Raw genomic sequence first — 8,283 nt, forward strand, 5'->3', positions numbered from 1 at the left:
GGCTGCCAACAAACGTGCGCGGATTTCATCGTCGAAGCTGTTATCGGTTGTGATTTTCGACCCTAGATAGGAGAAATTGTCAATGGTCTCAAAGTTGTATTCTCCTATCCTTATTCTTCTTCGTGTTTGACCAGTGTGGTTTGATGTTGTTGGTTGGTTCGTCTTCGGTGCTGACGTTGCCACCATATATTTTGTCTTGCCTTCATTAATGTGCAGCCCAAGATCTCGTGCCGCCTGCTCGATCTGGATGAAGGCAGTTTGTACGTCTCGGATGGTACTTCCCATGATGTCGATATCATCAGCATAGGCCAATAGTTGGGTGGACTTGAAGAGGATCCCACCTCTTGCATTTACCTCAGCATCACGGATCACTTTCTCGGGGGCCAGGTTAAAGAGGACGCATGATAGGGCATCCCCTTGTAGTAGACCGTTGTTGATGTCGAATGGTCTCGAGAGTGATCTTGTTGCTTTTATCTGGACTCGCATATTGGTCAGGGTCAGCCTAGTCAGTTTTATCAATTTCGTCGGGATACCGAATTCTCTGATGGTCGTGTACAATTTTACCCTGGCTATGCTATCATAGGCGGCTTTAAAGTCGATGAAGTGATGGTGGAACTGTTGTCCATATTGCAATAGTTTTTCCATCGCTTGCCGCACAGAGAAAATCTGATCTGTTGCTGATTTGCCTGGAGTGAAGCCTCTTTGATATGGGCCAATGATGTTCTGAGCGTATGGGGCTATTTGGTCTAGCAAGATAGCGGAGAATATCTTATAGATGGTACTCAGCAACGTGATACCTCTATAATTGCTGCACTGCGTGATATGTAAGAGGCAGAGAATGCCTCTTTGCCGGTCGTCAGACATTAATTGGCTGTCCCACACTTTTAGCTCAAGTTGATGAACCATTGCGGGTAATTGGTCGCCTCCATATTTAACTAGTTCGGCTGTAATTCATTTCATTTTTTGGCTGACTAAGAAACCTACTCCGAGCACATGGTTTACTGGATGGCCGCTATAATATATGGTGTAGCGACTCTTCTCCAGGAAACCGCATCTCCTAAGAAAATTGGGTGTGAAAGAGAACCGGACAGACAGTGAACCGATTTTAATAAAAAAGAACAAAATAAAGTTCCCTCCAGGCTAAATTCAATCATTAGATTCATTTACAACAATTTTATCTAAACCACAGTTTAAGATTATGTTTCTTAGAAGATAAACAGATAGAAAGAGTGTTGGCCAACTAGAGATGCGCGGAACATCATCTGAGTAGTCAATACCACATCACATTTTGAAAAAGTGATATTAGAATATAATCTTCCATTTCAAAAAAACAGATGTGATTACCATATATTATTTATAACTAAAGTCATATGCACCTTATATTCGTTTGCTCTGCAGTGAGTAGAATAGAACGGCAGTTGATGTCAAGTAAAGGATAAGGATTCATTTATTGCCGATGTAATTCATTTTTCGTATAAAAGTGAACCGATTAGAATTTAATTTACTGTTAACTTGTTGTTGTTGTTAATTTCCCTTCATAGTTTAGCTAGCTTAAGAGCAAATCTAACATGAAATTGTATATGGTTAAGATTAGTGTATTTAAAAATCAAATGACCTTTTTCACTATATGGGATGAAATCACCCACGAAATTAACATCTTACCATTGAACAACTTCAAACCTAAAAGTGAGAGGATGCGCGCACTATAGTGGACAAACAGAATGAATAGTGAAACTAAAGTACATAAGTAACAATTTTTCGGATGCAATAAAACCCGCTTTCTTCTTATTATTTCTACCATTACATGCCGTATTATGCAAATACCAATAGAAATGGAAAGCACGAATACAAATTCCGCACCTTAGATAAAAAGCGTGAAGTGCAATAGCTAAGACTCTCACTACTTTGGAGGAAGGATAAAAACACCCAGGCATCAAGTGGCAAAATAATGCAGAAAATGCAAGTGACACCTTCTCAATATAAGGTAGGTAAAAAAGCGGGTTTACAAATATCAGAGAGCTCTGATCTGATCGCGGCCCCAGTACCAACAACACTTGGGAGCCCAAACAATGGATAAAGGTGAGCAAAAAGAAGACAAATCGGAAGCTGGACGCTTCAGGTACGAAAGATTTTGTGTATTTCTTAGTACGTAGCACGTAATATATGCATATATTATGTGAGAGTATCCACTTTCGGGTGAAATTGACATTCATAGTCTTCAATTTTCAAAGAAGCAACAATTTTGACGTTTTATAACTTTGTTCGTAATAATGCGATTTCCACCAAACTTGGTGAGATCGTGCTCTATATTATAGCCTACATTACTGCAGGTGCTAGGATTAACTTAAGGGAGGGGGGGGGGCGTTTCCAGTAAATTATCACAAAATATAGTAATATACTGTTATTAACTTGATTTGAACAGATATCGGCATGGAAGGTATTTCGGAGCCCAGGCATCATATAATGGCACCCTCCTGTTTTTTTTTCAGATTTTTCGGTTGAGTAGTTTCGGAGAATGGCTCCCTTAAAAAAATGATCACTTTCAACCCCCGCACTTCCCACCTTTCCAACAAATGTCAAAACTTCGAAAAGTACTAACCGAGACCTTTAATTTGATACCTCGCATGACTTTATTTGATGAAAAAAAATTTTACACCCCTCTTTTGCATGTATAGGGACCCTCCTTAAATTCAAAGTAAAAGGATGCAACTCACTGTATGTGTGAGTGTTCACAGTTCCCACCTTTCTACCAAATTTGGTGTCAATCGCTATCACCGTCTCCGAGAAAAATGCGTGACGGACAGACACACAGCCAGACAGACGGACAGTAAACCGATTTTAATAAGGTTTTGTGTTCACACAAAACAGAAGAGGGGTTTGATGTTATAATTAAATAGTTTTCGCAATAAATAGAAAAGGTATTGGGATGACAAACTGAGATAAGGTTTCGAAAGCAGGAGATAAAAGTCGAATGTAAGAATCTAGATGAGGTTACTTCCTGGAAATATATGTGTTATGCTAGAAGAACAATACCCCTCAGCGATGTAAAAGAAAGCTCCATAGATAGGGTGAGGAAGGCATATGGAGACTGCTGTTATTAGTTTACCAGTGGATGCAGCGGTTGAATTGATTACCGTGGGCACGTGCTGAATCAAGGGGCATCTTCCCCTATATACTTGCGATTCCTTGATTTCGGCTTTTTTACTTTATAGACATATAGTACGTCTCCTATTCACTCCATTGTAATGTACAGTATTTACCCCGTCTTTTGTTCTTAATTGATTTTCAATAAGACCGCAGAAAATATACACTGAGTTGCGGAATGAGTGGAAAGAAGGCGCCAGGAATTAAACTATGTATTTTCTCATAGAGATCCAGCGTCCTTCTTAGATTTTTAATTCGAACCATTAGAAAAACTCCGTAAGTTCGATTATAAAGAACATGACCCTACGGAACGAAATCTGGATAGTGAAACATTTGCGGAAAAATATGATTGATAACAATAATAATTTTTTGCAACAATTCGCTGTCTGGCCAAGAGACCACAGCGCAGGAATTATTTTCCAATGCGAACACATTACAAAGGTATATTGAAATATTAGTGGTGACGAAGCGTATACCACATAATGGCGATATAATTGATTTGGGGAGATATGTATATTGCTTGTAAAAAAGTAAACAATAAAAATTACAAATCTGTGTTTGTTGATTTACGGATGAGATGTCCTTTATAGAATGACGCGAGACAGGACACACACGCGATCATAAGGCAACTGAAAAGATGGACACAAATTTCAACTGGAAAGAGTTACACATATCTAAGGGTTTAAGAATGTAAACAAGTCGGGAAACCGGAAGTTGGACGCTTCATGTACAAAAGGTTTTGTGTATTTCTTAGTACGTAGCACATAATATATCCACATATTATGTGAGAGTATCCACTTTCGGGTGATATTGACATTCATAGCCTTCAATTTTCAAAGAAGCAACAAATTTGTGTTGGTATTATATTTTGTTAGTAATAGTGCGATTTCCACCAAACTTGGTAAGATCATGCTTTATATTATAGCCTATATCACTGCAAAACTTCATGGTACTAGGATGAACTTAAGGGGGGTTTCTAACCAATTACAAAAAATTGTAATAATATACTATTATCAACTTTATTTAAACAGATATCGGCATGGAAGGTATTTCGGAGCCCAGGCACCATATAGTGGCAGCCTGATGATTTTTTTAAAATTTTCGGTTTGGTAGTTTCTGAGAATGGCCCCCTTAAAGAAGTGATCACTTTCAACCCCCCGCGCTCCCCACCCTTCCAACGAATGTCAAAACTAAGATCGGCTTTGAAAAGTACTAATCGAGACCTTTAATTTGATACCCCACATGACTATATTTGATGAAAAAAAAATTTACACCCCCCTTTTGCATGTATGGGGACCCCCCCCTTAAATTCGACGTAAAAGGATGTAATTCACTGTATGCGTGAGCGTTCACAGTTCCCACCTTTCTACCAAATTTGGTGTCAATCGCTATAACCGTCTCCGAGAAAAATGCGTGTGACGGACAGACAGACAGACAGTAAACCGATTTTAATAAGGTTTTGTGTTTACACAAAACCTTAAAAAGGACTGCCTAAAAGTATCATGTGAGTTGGGGTTTAAGAATACACTCTGGCTTTTAGTAGAAAGCGACTAAAAATGATAGAAATTTGTGGGCCAGGAATCTTTAAACTAGAAAACTATCTTGCCTAACCTCACGGCAACAACCCTTGGCTACCCAAAACGGACAATTATTGGTTTCTGGAATGTGCGCACACTTCTCGATAACGGTAGTGAGGGTTGTCGGAATATTCGCTTTCTCCAACTTCAGCGGAAATTCCAGCGATATAAGCTGGATATTCTGAACCTAAGCGATGTAAGATGATGAGACTCTGAAGAGTACAACTGTCCCTTTTGCGCTAATGATTTTGTACTCTGGAAAGCCAAATGGTGGCAGATGCCGATCCGGTGCCGGGTTCCTTCCGACGGCTACCGCTCTCTTCACCTGGGAACTAGTTTCTCTAACTGAAAGATTTCGGTCTACGTTAAGGAGCATCATAATTGTACAATACTATGAACCAACGGATTCTGGTGTAGCGAAGAATAATGTTTTCTATGAGCAATTAAACGCGGTTCGGGAGAGGCTTCCTAAAGGTGACATTGTGATCATGATGGGTGATCTGAATGCCGAGATGGGATTTGACAACACCTCGTTCGGACGGGCGGGCGTGACGCGCTCAAACTTCGATATCGAGCGAAAACCCGAGAAGTTCAGCATAGTGCAGCATGACAAGAAAGAATTTGCTATTGCGTTGGTTAGAGAAGCGGAAGATGCCGCAGATCGCAACGATTTCAGGAATATATTCCGCATCACAAAAGAGCTTGCATGTGTTCGCAATTCTTTCAATGGTCCTGTGAAAGACGTCAACGATCGACTTCTCATCAGCGATGATGAACAAGTGAAGAATTGGAAAGAACACTTCACCACGGTTCTTAACCGTATCACATCCGGTGAAATTCCTCCTCTTGTGAATGAAATGGCTAGGCACATGAGGATACCGATTGCTCCTCCAAGCAGAAGAGAAATCATTTCTGCCAACAATGCACTCAAATGGAATAAAGGGGGCTTGACGGTCTCCCCACAGAGTTATTTATCGCTATACCTGCATTTACTACAGATCTGCTACTTCCACTCGTACGGCAATCTTTTCAATACGAGATCTTTCTCAGAGAGTGGAAGAAAGAGATAATCATCAAAGAAAGAAGGGGGCCCCTTTTGAATTGGACATGACAATTGGAAAAGAGCTATTATCAGAGCGACATATGATGGCGCAAAACTTTCGAGGATTTTAAGATCCAAAGCGGAGTCTGTCAGTGTTGCATCCTGTCAACGATGTTATTTTTTTCTTGTTTTCGGTGACGTTCTTCATGCGGCCTTGTCCGGAGAACGTGGAGGAGTTCAATGCTCGATATCTTTCCTCAAATTCCTCGACTACTCGGCTCTGGATTTGGAAAGAAAAGCCCGCTTTCGCAGCCCTGTTTAAAATCTGGAAAAACAAGTATCTCAACACCAAGATTAAGTTGAGACTGTACTGTGCTAGTGTTCTTTCTGTGTTGCTATATGGAAGTGGCACATAGAAAGTGAACTCCACTGTTACCCAAAAGCTCCAAGCTTTCGTCAATACCTGTCGTATCAGGGGAGTGCAGTGATACTACTGACTGACTACACTGACACTATCTCAAAACGAAGAACTTGGTCGGCACACAGGGCTACCACTCGTATGGAAGACGAAAGTGGCTGTGGACAGATCACATATTAAGGAGGGGTGACAATTGGATTGCGGGCTATGCCATGCAGTGGAATCCACTTCCCCACGATAGCCAACGAGTGGCTCCCCAGAAAAGCACTTGGCGCAAAACAGTAGAGGAGGAGTGCAGGTGTTTGAGGAAAGATGTCGTAGTCACGTCTTACCGACAAGGTAGCATGAAGGGACATCTCTGATAACTGGAGGAACATTATTGGCGGCCGAATGAATCCTGCTTTGCCTTGTTCTCACGCTTTGCAGTCAATCAAAAAATACCAATTTTAAGCTAGACGAGACTCATTCTCAGAACTCAAACTTCCAATACAAAAACCTAGACTCATGCCGGTCTGTAACTGAAAGAGAGGGTTCCGTGGACCACGAGAGAGGAAGTAAGTTGCTTTCCAAGTAGTCAGTCCGTCATCAAGTGAATGCGGACTCGGGACCCCCTGCAATCTCAACAAAAACAAACCTCATACCAATTTCTATTCAAATAAACTTAACATTGGGGGCAGGGAGCAAATGAGTATTCTGGGGGACCTCAATATTAAATCCAATATCAACTCAATCTCAAAACTGCCCAACTCACACCCCCAATACAAATATCTAGACCTCATACCGGTGTTCAACTCAAAAAGAGGGTCTCGTGGACCACGAGAAATAAGTTGCTTTCCAAGTGGTCCTTGCCCACCTACACCCCATACCTAAAAGAGGGGTTCAATTTTTTATATAATAATATACTACTTTTCGAAGCAAATATTAGTTTTGACATTAGTTGCACAATATGAAGGAGTGCGAGATCCGAAAGGGGCAATTAATTCAAGCCGCCGTTCTCAGAAACTATATAACCCAAAAATCTGAAAAAAATTAGGTTACTCTCCATTACGCCATCTGCTCAAATAAAGATATTCATAGCATATTTTTATATTTTGAAAATTTACTGCGAAATTTTGGGAATATGCTTGAATAGGAGGCATTATACTGGAAAGTTTGGTTAAATTGCTTCTATTATTAACAAAGTTTTGGTAGGTCAAAGTTGCTCCGTTCGCATCAAGAGATAACATGTCCGGACAAGGTCGAATTGATTATGGGGTATATTCAATGTATACACTACGAACGATATAATATACAAATGGAATCATCGTGTATCCCAATATACTCACATAAAACAGTAACATACCTGAAGCGCCGAGCTTCCGGCTTCCGACTTGTTTGTATCTGTTGTGAGTGAGCTTGTTCACACTTGCTAATAATTTTGAACTCTTAATGGGAAGCATACGTGTTTGACTATTATCAATACCGTGCTTTCCAGATCTAATTATTTCTTCAAATAGCATGGAACTGTCATGTACTCACCATTCCTCACATAGGGAAACACAAAACCTTTTACACCTGAAGCGTCTAGCTTCCGGTTTCCCGACTTGTTTATTTAAAAAATATAATACTTCAACGACATATTTAAAAACTTTACATTTTCATCTACAATAGAAGAGAATAGAAGAAACATTCTTTCCAAAAAAATATATTATTGTGATATTCCATGCCGGGTTCGATAGAAAGAAATAGCTTTCTACTATGCCCATTTCTTCTTTATGAACCAATAAAAAAACCTTGAAAATTAGACGACTTGTAAGTAACTGAATGGTCTTTCCCATTCGAACATAATCCTAACCCTCCTCGCAATTTTCGTTTACCATTAAATATGTAAGGAAATGGTCATCGATCTTGATAAAGGTTACCAAATTTACTTTTCCATGCGTTTTATCATTAGGCTAAAATCAAAACAGCGTACAGTACTTACATCATTTTGGAAAAGCCCTCAAAGGCGCAATAGCCATTTATTCTTGAACAACTCAAGACATTCACGAAATGAACACTTAATTCAGTGCTTCTAGCTACACTAGAATCGAAGTATTATAATGTATGTAAAGCAGAAAGGA

The 8,283-nt window shown here is 39.9% G+C and overlaps 1 protein-coding gene across 4 annotated transcripts in view; it reads right to left on the reverse strand.

Moving 5' to 3' along the window:
• The window catches only part of LOC119650302 (HIV Tat-specific factor 1 homolog), a 471,609-nt gene that overhangs the window by 432,961 nt on the left and 30,365 nt on the right, over positions 1-8,283 (reverse strand). The window contains exon 1 of one of the 4 annotated variants that reach the window (XM_038052945.1): positions 8,145-8,271. The exons of the other annotated variants lie outside the window; for them this stretch is intronic. The gene's annotated coding sequence lies outside the window, so the exon portion shown is untranslated. Of the gene's footprint in view, positions 1-8,144; positions 8,272-8,283 lie in introns of those variants that run through there. 4 annotated transcript variants of the gene reach the window in all.

Source organism: Hermetia illucens, chromosome 2 (assembly GCF_905115235.1).
Source record: "Hermetia illucens chromosome 2, iHerIll2.2.curated.20191125, whole genome shotgun sequence".
Taxonomy (NCBI): Eukaryota; Metazoa; Arthropoda; class Insecta; order Diptera; family Stratiomyidae; genus Hermetia; species Hermetia illucens.